This window comes from Heterodontus francisci, chromosome 34, assembly GCF_036365525.1.
Source record: "Heterodontus francisci isolate sHetFra1 chromosome 34, sHetFra1.hap1, whole genome shotgun sequence".
NCBI lineage: Eukaryota > Metazoa > Chordata > Chondrichthyes > Heterodontiformes > Heterodontidae > Heterodontus > Heterodontus francisci.
The window spans coordinates 17,523,212-17,540,838 of NC_090404.1; positions in this window are offsets into that span (position 1 = coordinate 17,523,212).

Genomic DNA, 17,627 nt, shown 5'->3' on the forward strand with positions numbered 1-17,627 from the left:
AATGCCTGTAATAAAACTAAAAACTAAAGGAAAAGTTATTTAACATTCTTAACACAGAAGATTTAACACCAACTCCTTACACAAACTTTAAACAGGATTTCTTTCCTATATCTCCTTTGTTTATCCTTCTCTCCCTTAAACCAATATCCAATTCCTGACATTTGCTACTTAAACACAGTCATTAAAACATGTCTTCAAGTTTAGACTGCAAAATAAAGCAATAGCAGAGTTTCCAATTAAAGCAGTGTTTTAAACTTCAAATGGGATTTTTGCCAGACATCTTCAGACCTTCAAGGCTGAAGCTTATCTCTTAGAAAATTGTTCGGTGCCTTTTCACAGTTGCAAAACCAACTTTTAAAATAAAAATAAAACATTAACTTAAAATATAATTCAATTTTATATCCCATTACTGGGTGCACAATCTTAAATTGAAATTAATACACTCAACAATCACTTTTCTCACCCATTCAATTCCAAACAACTTAATAGACCCATGCTTTCAACTTTAAAGCCAGACAACAAAGAGTTAACGACAGTCAGTTCTACAGAACACAAGCTGTACATCCCAGGGACATTCAATTCATTCGTGGAAGCTTCCAACATTCACACATTCAAATCAAAGACACAGAAACTTGTTTTTACTCTAAAACATAGTCTTTTATGTCACTCTGCCATAAACTTTGTCATGGAGCACTCTGGCCTTTATCAGCCAAGGACCATTGGGTCCATTCTTTATCCTTACCCAAACTCTCTTTATATCTTCCAGGGACCACTGTCCCGTGGAGGTGCCATATTTTTGCCCAATTTTGGTGTATGTTTTAGCCAAATCAAACCGTTGCTCTATATATTCTTTTAACTGCCGAAGTATTTCATCTTCGGGAACGTCAGGTGGGGCCCGCCCACCTTTGATGGTAGTTGGTAACTGTCGGTTGCCTTCGTCGATCATTTTATCAATGCTGCAGGGTCGGTATAACCGGGTATTTTTAGAGATAAACTCGAGCTGAGGGGCCTTCCTTCGGAGCCCGTAGGTTAGTATTTCGTCAAATACCGCCGAATAAGGCGCCTGAATATATAGGGGGTTTCCGTATTCCGTATTCCCCCCGAGGGGACTCGAGTTGCTGAACAGAAAGGTTCGGGATCGCGTGGTGGAGTACCGAGCCTAGACAACGGCCCAGGACTTTTTTTTTTAAAACAAAGAGGAGTCCTTAACTCCGGTGCCCATGTAGGTCCGATATCCAGTGCTTTGATCTTTATCCTTCTGCAATCCTGCCGACTATGCCAAATTGTTGGATCCCATTAGTTGCACAAAGAGAAACGAAGTCCGACTGTAGCTTTAAGAAACTTTATTGCAGTACGTAATTGTTACATCTTCAGAAAACTTAACAATGAACTGAACTAAAACTAAAATCAACACATACACACTGAACTAACCCAAAACTAAAAGCAACACACACACACACACTGAACTAACCCCCCCCCCCGGAACTAACTCTTCACGCCAAATCAAGCCTTATTATAGTTATTCATACAAATCAGTAACACCTACTCTTTGTTCCCAATTGGTCTACAAACTTCTGCAGTTTCTTGGTGTCGGGGCCTGATTGGGGTACTGCCTTGTCAATTTGTTTTAACTTCTTACTCCATTTTCCCATCCCCTTATCTCCTTGTGAACCATTAGGCTGATTGTTGTACAATAGGCTACTAATAAGCAGTCTGCAGCTGTCCCGTTAGTTTGTGCTTGTTAGTCTACTTCTACTGATAAGTTGCCTCTGCAGCCCTGAAGTCATTTCTGATAAGCTGTCTCTGCAGCTCCGAGGTTATTTTTTTAGTAGGCTATACTTAATTGATTAAGTTCACTTTAAATGTCCCCAATAGTTCTGTTCCCACAGGGGTACAGAGAGAGAGGGGGACAGAGAGAGTGAGAGAGAGGGGGGTACAGAGAGAGAGAGAGTGATCAAGATCACTCCCCACAGATGGACATCTATATGGAATACTCCGCATCGCAACAAATGTGCGGGTAAACACTGACTACTTGGGCAAGCATAGAAATACCAGGTATCTCACTAAATCAGTGTCCAACATAGTGATGAGAAAGTAAGTCAATAAACTAATCTAATATAAAGCTTCTTCACAAAAATGCCTTTTTTTTAATGAACAGTAAAATAACCTTTTAATGCCTTTATCTTTCCAAACTTGCCTCACCGCCACCACACCCCCCCCCCCCCCACCCCCCACCCAGGTAAGACAAAAATTGTAATGTGCCCTCCACCCACACGTAAAAAGGTTGGACACCCTTGATCACCTTGGTGTGCAGGGCACAGTTTCAAAATATGTTGATGATACAAAACTTGGAAGCACTGTGAACAGTGAGGAGGATAACGAAGAACTTCAAAAGAACATAGTCAAGGTGGAATGGGCGGACAAGTGGCAGATGAAGTTCAATGCGGAGAAATGTGAAGTGATACATTTTGGTAGAAAGAACACGGAGAGACAATAGAAAATAAAGGGTACAATTCTAAAGGGGGTGCAGAGGCAGAGGGACCTGGGTGTCTATGTGCATAAGTCATTGAAGGTGACAGGACTAGTTGAGAGCGTGATCAATAAAGCATATAGTATCCTGGGCTTTATTAACAGAGGCATAGAGTCCAAGAGTAAGGAAGTTATGTTAAACTTGTATAAATTACTGATTTGGCCTCAGCTTCTGGGCATCGCACTTTAGGAAAGATGTGAAGGCATTGGAGAGAGTACAGAAAAGATTCACAAGAATAGTTCCAGAGATGAGGAACTTTATTTACAAAGATAAATTGCAGAGATTGGGACTGTTCTCCGTAAAGAGAAGGCTGAGAGGAGATTTGATAGAGGTATTCAAAATCACAAGGGGTCGGGACATTAGGGAAAAACTAATCCCATTGGTGGAGGGATCGAGAATGAGAGGGCACAGATTTAAGGTAATTGGCAAAAGAAGCAATGGGGACATGAGGAAAAAACTTTTTCATGCAGCGAGTGGTTAGGATCTGGAATGCACTGATGCACTGCCAGAGATCGTGGTGGAGGGAAATCCAATTGAGGCTTTCAAGAGGGAATTGGATTGTTATCTGAAAAGGAAGAATGTGCAGGGTTACAGGGAGAAGGCCGGGGAGTGGCTTTAAGCAAATTGCTCATAAGGAAAGCCAGTACGAACACGATAGGCCAAATAGCCTCCTTCTGTGCTGTAACATTTCTGTGATTCCGAATGTTGCAATTCCACCCCCCCCACCACCCCCCGACACACAAAGGTTAAATCATCTTGATCAAACCCAACCAGGAAAATCAGACTGGGAGATGATGAGATAAATCTTGACAATTCATCAGGATAGTACCTGGGATGCAGTTAGTGTGGAAAGAATTCTCTTGAGATGACAAAATAAGGGTTGGGGTGGGGGAGAATCTGATTGTGGAAGTTAAAATGACTCCGGGATCTGTCAAATAGAGAGGGGACGTCTCCGCTCTCGAGGGGAATTCATAGTATTACGACTGAGGCGGGAGGTGTGCACTGTTAATTCAGTCCCACTTCTCCACAGGTCACAACATATATTTAAATTTTCCCACTTATTTGTACAGTCAATCATATACTCTATTTCCCCCCAGAATAAAGCACACCAACCAGGTTTCTTTAATAAACAACAAAACTATCAGCTTATTATAAACCAAGTATTTTCTAATAATGAAGTAAAACATAGGCACAAATTGAAATATGAAAGCCCCTTATTTTTTCCTTGTCCACATTTTTGTTCACAGCTATTACAAAGAAATAGAAGGAATAAAAAAAAACACTTAGGTTGAAAAGAAGATTATGGAAGGAAGTCCTTTGTTTTGGTTTGGCGTCCCAAATGCCTGTAGGCGACTGTCACTAGGATCTTCCTAGAACAGTTCTTTTCAGGTAACGTTGATGATCAGTTTGGGTAGGGTTTCCACGTGATGCAGCTGCTGAGGCTCCACATCGATCTTACAGTCGGAGTGCAGAAACAAAGCTTTCATTTCCACACATTTGGCGTGCAGGTTCTTTAAACGTGCAGGCTGTCTTCAAATACTTTTCAAGTGAAAGATTAACTTTTTTCATCTATCCAGGCAGAAAGACCAACTGTCCTTTTTTAACAGTTCAAATTGAAACCAAAACCTTCCAAGAGACCAGTCTTATGACACCTATAAATCTTGGCTTGTCACTTCTCTGCAAACACCTCTCCAAGCCAAAACAACCCCTGCTGGGTTTTTTAAAATTAGAAAACAGATGCCTTCCAGTAACTGTTTACAGTTCCAGCATCTATGGAATCCCTTTTCAGTTTTAAAATATAAGTTCTCAAATTTTAACAAAAAAAAAGGCAACCCTCGTAACACGAGGGAAAAGATCTGAAAATTACAACCCTGCTGGTTAAAGGGGAATCTGGAAAAATGTTGTCAAAGGGTGTGATGATGGGGATTGCAGTGCCCCAAACAGGCTGAGAAGTAGTTGTGCTGCTGAAATGAGAAAACGGACACACACTTGGGAAGTAACAGGATTAAGCAATATGGCGAAAGGAGAAGAATTGGGATTAAAGAGCTGTTATTAGGCAACAAAATGGCACAGCAGGCTCACTAGGTTGAATAGTCTGCTATACACAGTGAGGATGGAGCGATGGGAGATTGTGAGGAATGAAACTAGAACTGATTGTTCTGAATTTCTATCCTCTACTTACACTCATGAATTTTATTAACTTATTTTACAGGGTGTAAGTAGGGAAGTATTTTCAGACGGGAAACTCCAGTTTCAATGAAAAATGTGGGAAACAAATTTAATAAAAACATCAGTGTAACTGGAAAAGCACCGTGATGTACGTATGTACATACACACGCACGCACATACACCCAAGTGAGAGTGTTCCAGTGCACTGACTGTGGAAAGAGCTTTAACCAGTTACACAGCCTGAAATAACAACGCACCATTCACAGCGGGGTGAAACTGTACACGTGTTCTGGATGAGGCTTTGACTGATCGTCCAGTCTGGAGCGATACAAGGACATCCGCACCATGGAGAAACTGTGGAAATGTGGGGACCGTGGGAAGGGATGTCAGAACTGGAAACTCATCGGCGCAGTCACACCGGGGAGAGGCTGTTCACCTGCTTCGTGTGTGGGAAGGGATTTACTCAATCATCTGCCCTCTGAGCACACCAGCGTGTTCACACTGGGGACCTGCTCAGTGTGTGGGAAGGGATATAGACAGTCATCCATCCTGTTGATACACCAGCGTGTTCACACTGGAGAGAGGCCATTCACCTGCACCGTGTGTGGGAAAGGATTCACCAGTCCATCCCACCTGCTGAAACACCATGGCTTTCATACCGATGAGAGACCTTTCAAATGCACTGACTGTGGGAGCGACTTCAAAAGCTCTGAGGAATTGATGAAACGCCAGCGCATTCAGACTGTGGAGAGGCCGTTCAGCTGCCCTCGCTGTGCAAAGAGGTTTGGACAGCTGTCCAACCTGTTGAGACATGAGCGGGTTCAGACTGGGGAGAGGCCATTCACCTGCTCCGTGTGCGGGAAGGGATTCACTTGTTCATCCTACCTGCTGAGACACCAGCGAGTTCATATCTGACTGTAGGGGGTTGGATTATGCTGTTGTTAATCAAATCTAGGACTGAACCATGCCCATTCTGACAGGTGGGGTTTGTTTCTGCTGGTATTAATAAGTGCAATATCTAAGTTGCAAATTAATATTCTGAATACATGCAAAATAAATCAGCAATGTTTAAATAGTCAGTTTGTCCAGTTCTTATTGTCCCAAAGGTGAGATGAGAGCTTAGCTATGACTCAATGGTGCTACAGTGCACCTTTAAGAGATGCTGTGATCTTCAATCCTGAATTCAGGGACTTGCAACTGAAATTATTTTACAATAGAATAATTAACTTTCCATCTATCCTCTATTTAATCTTTGGTCCAAAATCTCTAATTCATGGGCTAAAACTTCCCCCGTTGACAATTCCGACTGACTTGCAGATCACACTCAGTCTGTTAGTCACGGAAAGCAAAGGCCCTTGGTGGAGAATGGGAATTGGTGCTACTCAATGCTTTTTCCAACTCTTCCCACTGATGCTGATGTATTTGAAGCTGAACAAGACCAATCCCGCAGCTGTGGCAGGTGAGTGGTCTTTCTCACATTCTCACCTCTCTGTCAAAAGACTGTGGAGGCCGAGAGTGGGGTGGGCCCACTGGGAATTTTCAAGAATACAAAGAGAAAGTGTTGGAAATGCTCAACAGGTCAGGCAGCGTCTGTGGAGAGAGAGAGGAAACTAGAGTTAACTTGTCAGGTTGTGCCATGGCTTGAAAACTGCAGCTATGAGGAAAGATTGGATCGGCTAGGGTTGTTTTCCTTAGAACAGAGGAGGCTGAGGGGTGACTTAATTGAGGTGTACAAAATTATGAGGGGCCTAGATAGAGTAGACAGGAAGGTCCTGTTTCTTAAGTGGAGAGGTCAATTACCGGCAGTACAGATTTGAGGTGTTTAGATTAGAGGGGACATGAGGAAAAACTCTTTCACCCAGAGGGTGGTGGGTGTCCGGAACTGTAACCTGCAAGGCTACGGACCAGGTGCTGGAAGGTGGGATTAGATTGGGCGGCCTTTTCTTTCAGCTGGAGCAGACACGATGGGCTGAATGGCCTCTTTCTCTGCTGCAATGTTTCTATGGTTCTCGGTTCGTGACCCTTCATCAACACTGGAAATTTTCAAGATTGATATTCATAGACTTTCATTGGGTGAGGGGCATCAAGGGATGAGGCAACACGCACCATCCTGACTTGGAACTATATCGCGTTCCTTCACTGTCGCTGTGTCAAAATCATGGAACTCCCATCCTAACAGCACTGTGGGTGTACCTACATTCCAAGGACCGCGGCGGTTCCGCCCACGTTGCGGGAAAGAATTAAAAAAGGCGGGAGAATGGAGTGGAAGCTCAGATCAGCCATGATCCAATTGAAAGGTGAAAGAGGCTCAAGAGGCTGAATGGCCTCCTCCTGTTCCTATGATCTGGGGAGAGAACGTCCATTTGAACACGGCACCCAATTACAATTAGATTACATTAAATTGTAATGTCAGTGCCTTCAGGAGAGATGGGGAGAAAATGGTGAGAAAACTCCCTGTATGAAACGTTAACTCTGCCTCCCCCGCCACAGATGTTGCCAGACCTGCTCTGTATTTCCAGTTTTTATTTCAGATTTCCAGTATCTGCAGAATTTTGCTTTTATTACCTCGTAAGTGCGAAGTGAGAATGAAATCAATGATTGTCCCTCCCGGGCCCGGGGACCAAGTTGGGAACAAGAGACCCTGAAGCCCCGCCCACTCTTTGTTCCTCTATCAAGATGGCGGCGCCTGCGCCATCAATCACTTTGTCGCCGCCTTCCTCCACCAAGATGGCGGTCTGTGGCCTCGGTAACCCTGGCCAGCAGCCTCGCAGTCGGAGCTGCGGGCCTCGGAGTTCATAAAGCAAGGGAGACATGAATCGTTACATTGAGAAGCTCTTCCCTTTTCCCCCAAAGATGCTTACTGAACTGCCGAGCGTTTCGTTCCGGCGTTCGCCTCGGCTGCCCTTCGGCTCCACACACGCTCCGCCAACAACTTTCACTGGGCTGGCGACGACGTACAGAATGTGGCGCGTCACTGATTGACAGGGCCGATGGCCAATAGCGATCGGGGTTAGGCTCGGAGGACCGAGCAGTCCTCCAGCCAATCGTAGAGGCCGGGGGCTGGAACTTCCGCCAACTAGTTGGGCGCACCCAAGGTTGTTGTGTCTTCTTTGTCCAGGAGCTTCCAGTTGAGGAGTTGCAGCCGGTCTGGGTGGCTTTCTTTTTAAATCATTCACAAAATGCAAAATTTATTTAGGTTGGGGAAAAATGTTAATTATTTTAGAATTTGTGGAGAAAATGAATTGTGATTTGGACCAAATATTTTGACCTCTGTGAGTAAAATGAGGCTTATTGGTGGGAATATCATTATTATGTCTAGATGTTTAAACAGTGATTGTGGTGGTGAGGTGAAAGATTTCTGAAGAGTCTGGGGTGGTGCAAGAACAAGTTAGTAAAGAATGGGGGTGCCCTAAATAGTTTTGGGGGGGGGGGGGTGTAGTGGGGAGGAAATGGCAGGTTCCCAAAGAGGGGGAAAGCACATGCCTAGTGAAGGGTCAGAGTTGGGTAGGGTCCTGAGAGTGTGAAAGGCTGGACCCCAATGAAGAGGAGAGGAGTCGGAGTAGGGTAGTGTGGGACAACATCCTAAATTGGAGGGAAGGGGCCAGCTCCCAAAGTGTGGAAGGGTTGGGGGTCAGAATGTTGCTAAGAAACTAGAATTGTCTTTCAACCCTGGTGCTTCAACTAATGCCTCTTGTAAACTCCTTTTACAGGGTATATTAGAAAGGGAGGATTTGCAGATGGGAAACTCAAACCAAACATCACGTCAGGATCTGACAGAGTCACTCGAATCATCAGGACCTGGACATCGTCGTGAAATGTTTGTCGGTTCTGCCTGTGGGAAAAGAGTTCAGACATCAGTGTGACCGGAAAAGAACCGAGTCGCGCACACCCGAGTGAGAGTGTTCCAGTGCACTGATTGTGGAAAGAGCTTTATCCAGTTACACAGCCTGAAAAAAAAATCACTCCATTCACAACGGGGAGAAACCGTTGACGTGTTCTGTGCGTGGATGAGGCTTCCACTGATCGGCCAACCTGGAGAGACGCAAGGGCAGCCGCACCATGGAGAAACCGTACAAATGTGGGGACTGCGGGAAGGGATTCAAATACCCGTCTCAGCTGGAAACCCATCGGCGCAGCCACACCGGGGAGAGGCCGTTCACCTGCTCCGTGTGTGGGAAGGGATTCACTCAGTCCTCTGCCTTGATGACACACCAGAGCGTTCACAGTGGGGCGACCATGTTTAAGTGTTGTGTGTGCGGGAAGGGATTCACTCACTCCTCGCATCTGTTAAGGCACCAGTACGTTCACACTGAAGAGAGGCCGTTCACCTGCACTGTGTGCGGGAAGGGATTCACTCAGTCCTCCTCCCTGCTGAAACACCAGTGCGTCCACACTGACGAGAGACCTTTCAAATGCCCCGACTGTGGGAAGAGCTTCAAAAACACCAGTGAGCTGAAGGTGCACCAGCAGATTCACACGGGTGAGAGGCCGTTCAGGTGCTCCCACTGTGGCAGGAGGTTTGGACAGTCCTCTAACCTGCTGAGACACCAGCGGGTTCACACCAAAGAGCGGCCCTTCACCTGCTCCGTCTGCGGGAAGGGTTTCGCCCAGTCGTCCAACCTGCTGACCCACCAGCGGGTCCACACCGGCGAGCGGCCGTTCACCTGCTCCGCGTGCGGGAAGGGCTTCTCCCGCTCGTCCCACCTGCTGACCCACCAGCGGGTCCACACCGACGAGCGGCCCTTTCGGTGCGACGACTGCGGGAAGACCTTCAAGCGGCCCGAGGAGCTGCTGAGGCACCAGCGCATCCACACCGACGAGCGGCCGTTCCGGTGCCCGCTGTGCGCCAAGAGGTTCAGGCACTCATCCACCCTGATGAGGCACCGGCGGGTGCATACCGGCGAGCGGCCCTTCACCTGCACTGAGTGCGGGAAGGGCTTCTCCCACTCGTCCAACCTGCTGAGGCACCAGCGGGTTCACCTCTGACCCCGCCAACGCATCCAGGAGTTGAACCAGCGCTCATCCCGAAAGCTCCCGCTAATGAGACGCTGTAACCCAGCTGTCAATTCAATACATCCAGTCGTTCAGGGCCTGGCATCGGAATGTGACCGCAAAACTGCTTAATTGTTATGCCCTAACTGCAGCAGGTCTGGCCTGCATGAGACTACAGTCCCATGCTGTGCGACTGACCCACAGTGCTGTCAGGGGTGGGCATTGTTAGTGCCACGCACCTCCCGAGAACAAACACAGAAATTAAACTGTTTTTTGAATATCTATCGCTGTCCCGGTGGGGGTGGGGAAATGGGAGCAGGCCGCACTTACATTGAAATCTAAATTCACGTCCTTGTTGATCTCCTCAAAATGGGTTTCCATTAAACTGAATTTCACATTCCAAAGTGAAAGTCTGCAATTAATTCCCGAGTTCTAAAGGGACGACGCGATTAAACGGGTAAGAGGGGAGTGGGACGGATCCATCAGCCAAACCCTGCTGGGTGGGAATGCGTCCGGCGATGGGCGATAAAGAGCGGGTGTTTTGAGAGCAAGTTATGAGGCATCAAAGCCACGGGGTTCTCCAAAGCTGGAAGGAGGGAGTGTGGAAGTCAGGAGTCATGGTGACTGGAGACGGTGGCATAGTGGTAATGTCACGGAACTAGTAATCCGGAGGCCCAGGCCAATGGACGCAGGTTCAAATCCACCACAGCAGCAGGTGGAATTTAAATTCAATTAATTAATACGTTCAACTAATTGATTTACAAAAATCTGGAATTGAAAGCTCATCTCACTAATGGTGCTGTGAAACTATCATCGATTGTCGTAAAAACCCATCTGGTTCACTAATGTCCTTTAGGGAAGGAAATCTGCCGTCCTCACCCGGTCTGGCCTACATGCGACTCCAGACCCACAGCAATGTGGTTGACTCTTAACGGCCCTCTGAACCGGCCTCGCCAGCCACTCAGTTGTCAAGGGCAGTTAGGGACAGGCAACAAATGCTGGCCTTGCCAGCGACATCCACATCCCATGAAGGCATAACAAGAAAGACTGGCTGTGTGGAAAGACAAATAGGATGTAAACAGAAAATGCTTTTCGAAATTGAAAGTGTGTAATTCAGTAAAGGCCAAACTGGCCGGGGTTCTTTTCTTGAGATGTCTGAGGGGGTGACCTGACACAGGTGTTTAAGGGCTCAATAGGGTAGACGTAGAGAAGATGTTTTCACTTGTGGGGAAGACCAGAACTAGGGGCCATCAATATAAGGCAGTCACTGATCAATCCAATAAAGAAATCAGGATAAACTCCTTTATCCGGAGAGTTGTGAGAATGTGAAAGTCACAGAAAAGAGCGCAGAAAAGATGAGTGAGAATGGTTCCAGGGATGAGCAACTCCAGTTACGTTGACAGATTGGGGAAGCTGGGGCTGTTCTCCTTGGAGAAGGGAAGGTTAAGAGGAGATTTGATACAGCTGTTCAAATCATGAGGGGTCTGGACAGAGTAGATGGGGAGAAACTGTTCCTGCTGGCGGAAGGACCGAGAACCAGAGGACACAGATTTAAGGTAATTGGTAAAAGACGCAGCAAGTGGTTCGAATCGTTCAATGGTTCACAGGCAGTAGCTGAGATGAATGGCATAGATGTATTTAAGGGGAAGTTGGATAAACACATGAGGAAGAAAGGAATAGAAGGATATGTTGACAGGGTGAGATAAAGAGCGATGGGAGGATGCTCATGTGGTGTTTAAACACTGGTTCGGACCTGTTGGGCCAAATGGCCTGTTTTCTGTGCTGTGTATTCAGTGTGATTCTATGGAATGTGGATATCGTCTAGGATGAAAAAAGGAACCTTAAAATAGCTGGCCTGTTGGGTCGAACAATATCCTTCCGAGGGTCCCCAGGTGGATGGGGCAGGTGATGGGAGAGCCCCTTGCTTGTATCTAAAATAGCTGACTGGAGTCGGGAACTGTTCTCCCAAGACTCAAAGCAGGCTAATGTAATTCCAATGTTTGAACGGGTTGATAAGGCAGAACCGGCTAAGGATAGGGAGTTTGTTGAGGATGTTACTTGTAGAATAGATAAATGAGAACCAGTGGATGTGGTGTATTTGAATTTTCAGAAGGCTTTTGATAAGGTCCCACACAGGAGGTTAGTGAATAAAATTAGAACACCTAGGATTGGGGGTAATATACTGCAATAGATTGAGAATTAGTTAACAGACAGAAAGCAGAGAGTAGGAATAAACGGGTCATTCTCTGGATGGCAGGCTGTTACTAATGGGGTACCACAAGGATCAGTGCTTGGGCTACAGCTAGTCACAATTTACATAAATGATTTGGATGTGGGGACCAAATGTAATATTTCCAAATTTGCTGATGACACAAAACTAGATGGGAATGCATGTTGTGAGGAGGATGTAAGAAGGCTTCGAGGGGATTTGGACAGGCTAAGCAAATGGGCAAAAATACGGCAGATGGAATATAATGTGAATAAGTGTGAAGTGATCCACTTTGGTAGAAAAAAATCAGAAAGACAGAATATTTCTTAACTGGTGAGAGGTGGGAAGTGTTGATGTCCAAAGAGACTTGGGTGTCCTTGTTCATGAGTCACGGAAGGCTAACATGCAGGTGCAGCAAGCAATTAGGAAGGTAAATGGTATGCTGGCCTTCATTGCAGGGGGATCTGAGTACAGGAGTAAAGATATATTGCTGCAATTGTATAAAGCTTTGGTGAGAACGCACCTAGAGTATTGTGTACAGTTTTGGTCTCCTTATTTAAGGAAGGATATACTTGCCATAGAGGGAGTACAACGGAGCTTCACCAGAATAATCCCTGGGATAGCGGGATTGTTTTATGAGAGATTGCAGATCTGAAGAATGAGAGGTAATCTCATTGAAACTTACAAAATTCTTACAGGGCGTGACAGGGTGGATGTGGATAGGATGTTTCCTCTGGCTGGTGAGTCACGAACCAGGGTACACAGTCTCAGAATAAGGGGGCAGGCCATTTCAGACTGAGATGAAGATTTTCCTCTGGTGAATCTGTGGAATTCTTTATCCCAGAGGGCTGTGGAAGCTCAGTCCTTGAGCATGTTCGAGGTAGAAATCAAGAGATTTCTGGATACTAATGACATCGAGGGTTATGGAGATAGCGTGGGAAAGTGGCATTGAGGTAGATGATCAGCCATGATCTAATTGAATGGCAGAGCAGGCTCGATGGGCTGAATGGCCTGCTCCTGCGTTTCTAAAGGTTCATTAGACTGGTCCCTGGGATGAGGGCATCGTCCTGTGAGGCGAGAGTGAGTAGATTAAGCCTAAATATCCTGGAGTTTGGAAGAATGAGAGGTGATCTCATTGAATCATCTAAAATTCTTCAAGGGGCTTGACAGGGCAGATGCTGAGGAAATGTTTCCCCCAGAACATGGTCCCAGAATAAAGGGTTCGGCCATTTAAGGACTAAGATGGGAAGAGAGTTCTTCACTGAAAGGATTGTGAATCTTTGGAATTGTCTACCCCAGGGAGCTGTGGATGCTCAGTCGTTGAGTATATTGAAGACTGAGGTTGGTAGATTTTTGGTTACTAAGGGAATTCCGGGATATGGGGATAGTGCGGGGAGGTGGAGTTAAGGTAGATCAGCCATGACCTTGTTGACTGGTGGAGCAGGTTTGAAGGGCTGAATGGCCGACTCCAGCTCCTATTTCTTATACTTTTATGATTCATCAGGACCTGAATATCATCGGCCTTTGAACATGGAAGGAAAAATGTTTGCCCTCCCTGTGGGTAAAGATAGCTGTTAGGACCATTGCTGTTTACGTTAATGATCGAGGCAGACATGTTGGGGGAATGAGATGTAGGTTTGCGGACAATACCAGGATTAGGTTAGGACCGAAGAGGATTGCAGAAGGAGGCTATTTGACCCATCGAGTCTGTGCCGCCTTTTTGAAAGAGCTATCCGGTTAGCCGCACTCCCTGCAGTCCTGCAGATTTTTCCTTTTCAAGTATTTACCCAATTTCCTTTTTGAAAGTTACTATTCAATCTGCTTCCATCGCCCTTTCAGGCAGTGCGCTCCAGATCACAGCAACTCGCTGCGTTAAAAAACATGTCTCTACTCATCACCCTCGCCGCACTCCCAAGTCCCCCATCCCTGGAACCATTCTGGTAAATCTCTGCACCCCCTCAAGGACCCTCACATCCTGCCTTAAAGTGTGGTGACCAGAACTGGACACAATACTCCAGTTGGGGCCGAACCAGAGCTTTATAAAGGTTCAGCATAACTTCCCCGCTTTTGTACTCAATGCCTCTATCTGTGAAGCCCAATATCCCGTATGCTTTGCTAACGACTCTCTCAACATGCCCTGCTCCCTTCAAAAATCGATGCACAAGCAACCGCAGGGTCCCTCTGTTCCTGCACACTCTTTAGAGCTGTGCTATTAAGCATATATGGCCTCACCTTATCTGTTGAGTCATTTACGGCACAGAAGGAGGCCATTCGGCCCATCGAGTCCATGCCGGCTCTCCACGAAGCTCCGCAGTCAATCCCACTCCCCTAAAAAATGCACTTGTCAGTATTAAATTCCATCTACCACTTCTATTACATCTCCCCTTCATCTTCCCCTCTCAGTGAGAACAATCCCTGCTTCTCTGTCTCGCCAAACAACTGAAATCCCTCATCCCTGGTGCCAATCCGGCAAATCTGCTCTGCAGCCTCTCCAAGTCTTTTCTGAGATGTGGTGCCCTGAAGTGGATGCAATGCACCAGCTGAGGTCTAACCAGTGATCTATATATGTTTGCCATAGCTTCTCCTGGAAGAGTTGGAAGAATGGCGCATGTTTGGCGAACAATACCTGACTTAGGAAAATCTGGTGTTATGCACAGGAACATCGGAGCAGGAGTAGGCCATTCGGCCCATCGAGCCTGCTCAGCCATTCAAACAGATCAAGGCTGATCATCTACCTCTACGCCATTTTCCCCCACTATCCCCATATCCCTTGATGTCGTTAGTATCCAGAAATCTATCGATTTCTGTTTTGAACATGCTCAATGACTGAGCTTCCAAAGCCCTCTGGGGTAGAGAATTCCACAGATTCACCACCCTCTGAGTGAAGAAATTCCTCCTCAGCTCAGTTTTAAAGGGTCTGCCCCTTATCCTGAATTGTGCCCCCTTGTTCTAGACTCAACCAGCCAGAGGAAACATCCCATCCATATCTACCCTGTCGAGCCCTGTAAGAATTTTCGAAGTTTCAATGAGATCACCTCTCATTCTTTGAAACTCTAGAGGATGCAGGCCCAGTTTTCTCAATCTCTCCTCATAAAATAATCCTGCCATCCTAAGGATTAGTCGGTATTCAAATCCCCTTGCAATGAAGGCCAACACACCATTTGCCTTCCTAATTGCTTGCTGCACCTGCATACTTGCTTTTGGTGACTCATGAACAAGGATACCCAGGTCTCTTTGTACATCAACACTTCCCAAACTCTCACCAATTAAGAAATACTGTGACTTTCTGTTTTTTTTCCTCTACCAAAGTGGATCACTTCACACTTATTCACATTCTATTCCATGGTTGCCATGTTCTTGCCTATTCACTTAGCCTGTCCAAGTCCCTTTGAAGCCTCCTTGCATTCTCCTCACATTCCCACTTAGTTTTGTGTCATCAGCAATTTTTTTTTTTTTGATATTCATTCGTGGGATGTGGGCGTCACTGGCCAGGCCAGCATTTATTGCCCATCCATAATTGCCCTTGAGAAGGTGGTGGTGAGCTGCCTTCTTCAACCGCTGTAGTCCTTGGGGTGTAGGTACACCCACATTGCTGTTAGGAAGGGAGTTCCAGGATTTCGATCCAGTGACAGTGAAGGAACGGCGATTTCGTTCCAAGTCAGGATGGTGTGTGGCTTGGAGGGGAACTTGCAAATTTGGAAATATTACCTTTGTTCCTCACATCCAAATCATTGATATAAATTGTGAACAGCTGTGGCCCCAGCACTGACCCTTGCAGTACCCCACTAGTAACAGCCTGCCATCCTGAGAATGACCCGTTTATTCCTACAAATCCCTGTGTCCTGATGGACTTCATCCTAGCGTCCTAAAAAAAGTGGCTAGTGGAAGAGTTGATGCAATGGTTTTAATTTTCCAAAATTCCTTAGATTCGCGGAAGCTTCCATTAGATTGGAAAATAGTGAATGTAACTCCTTTATTCAAAAAGGGAAGGAGACAGAAAGCAGGAAACTACAGCTTAACATCTGTTTTAGGGAAAATGTTAGAAGCTATTATTAAAGACGGTATAGCAGAGCTTTTAGAAAAATTCAAGCTAATCAGGCAGAGTCAACATGGTTTTGTGAAAGGGAATTTATTGGAGTTCTTTGAAGAAGTAACATGTGCTGTGGATGAAGGGGAACTGGTAGATGTTCTGTACTTAGATTTCCAGAAGGCATTTGATAAGGTGCCACATCAAAGATTATTGCGGAAAATAAAAGCTCATGGTGTAGGGGGTAACATATTGGTATGGATAGAAGATTGGCTAGCTAACAGGAAACAAAGAAGGCATAAATGGGTCACTTTCTGGTTGGCAAGATGTAACGAATGGTGTGCCACAGGGATCTGTGCTAGGGCCTCAACTTTTTACAATTTATATGAAGGGAGCGAAGGTATGGTTGCTAAATTTGCTGATGACACAAAGATAGGTAGGAAAGTAACTTGTGAAGAGGACATAAGGGGGCTACAAAGGGATATAGATAGGTTAAGTGAGTGGGCAAACATCTGGCAAATGGAATATAATGTGGGAAAGTGTCCACTTTGGAAGGAAGAATAAAAAAGCACATTCTCTAAATGGTGAGAGATTGCAGAGCTCTGAGATTCAGAAGGATCTGGGTGTCCTAGTGCATGAATCGCAAAAAGTTAGTATGCAAGTAGAGCACGTAATTAGGAAAGCTAATAGAATGTTGTGGTTTATCACGAGGGGAAATGAATACAAAAGTAGGGAGGTTATGCTTCAGCTATACAGACTATTGGTGAGACCACATCCTGAGTACTGTATACAGTATTGGTCTCCTTATTCAAGGAAGGATGTAAATGCGTTGGAAGCAGTTCAGAAAAGGTTTACTGGACTAATACCTGGAAATGGGCGGGTTGTCTTATGAGGAAAGATTGGACAGGCTAGGCTTGTATCCACTGGAGTTTAGAAGAGTAAGAGGCGAGTTGATTGAAACATATAAGAATCTGAGGGGCCTTGACAGAGTGGATGTGGAAAGGATGTTTCCTCTTGTGGGAGAATCTAGAACTAGGGGGGTCACTGTTTAAAAATAAGGGGTCGCCCATTTAAGACAGAGATGAGGAGAAATTGTTTCTCAGAGGGTCATGAGTCTTTGGAATTCTCTTCCTCAAGGCAGGGGAAGCAGAGTCTTTGAATATTTTTAAGGCAGAGGTAGATAGATTCTTGATAAACAAGGGGGTGAAAGGTTATCGGGAGTAGGCAGGAATGTGGAGTTGAGGTTACAATCAGGTCAGCCATGACCTTATTGAATGACGGAGCAGGCTTGAGGGGCCGAGTGGCCTCCTCCTGCTTCATATGTATGTACTCTCTTGTTTTCTGTCTGTTACCCAGTTCACAATCCATAGCAGTATATTACCCCCAATCCCATGTGCTCTAATTCTGTTTACTAGCCTGTGTGTAGGGCCTTATCAAAAGCTTTCTGAAAATCCCAGTGCACCACATCCACTAGTTCTCCCTTATCTATGCTGCAAGTAACATCTTCTAAAACATCCAGGTGGGCAGATCAAATGCTGAATATGCTTGTGCCTTACAGGGAACAGAACTAAAGACTTGAGGCTGGATTTTAAGGAGCCCTCGATGTCAGGATCTGTGGTGGGGCGGGGCCCGAAGATGGCCCGGCTATGGCGAGGCACTGTGGCGGACTCCCCACCGCTGGGTGGCGGCAGGACCATAAT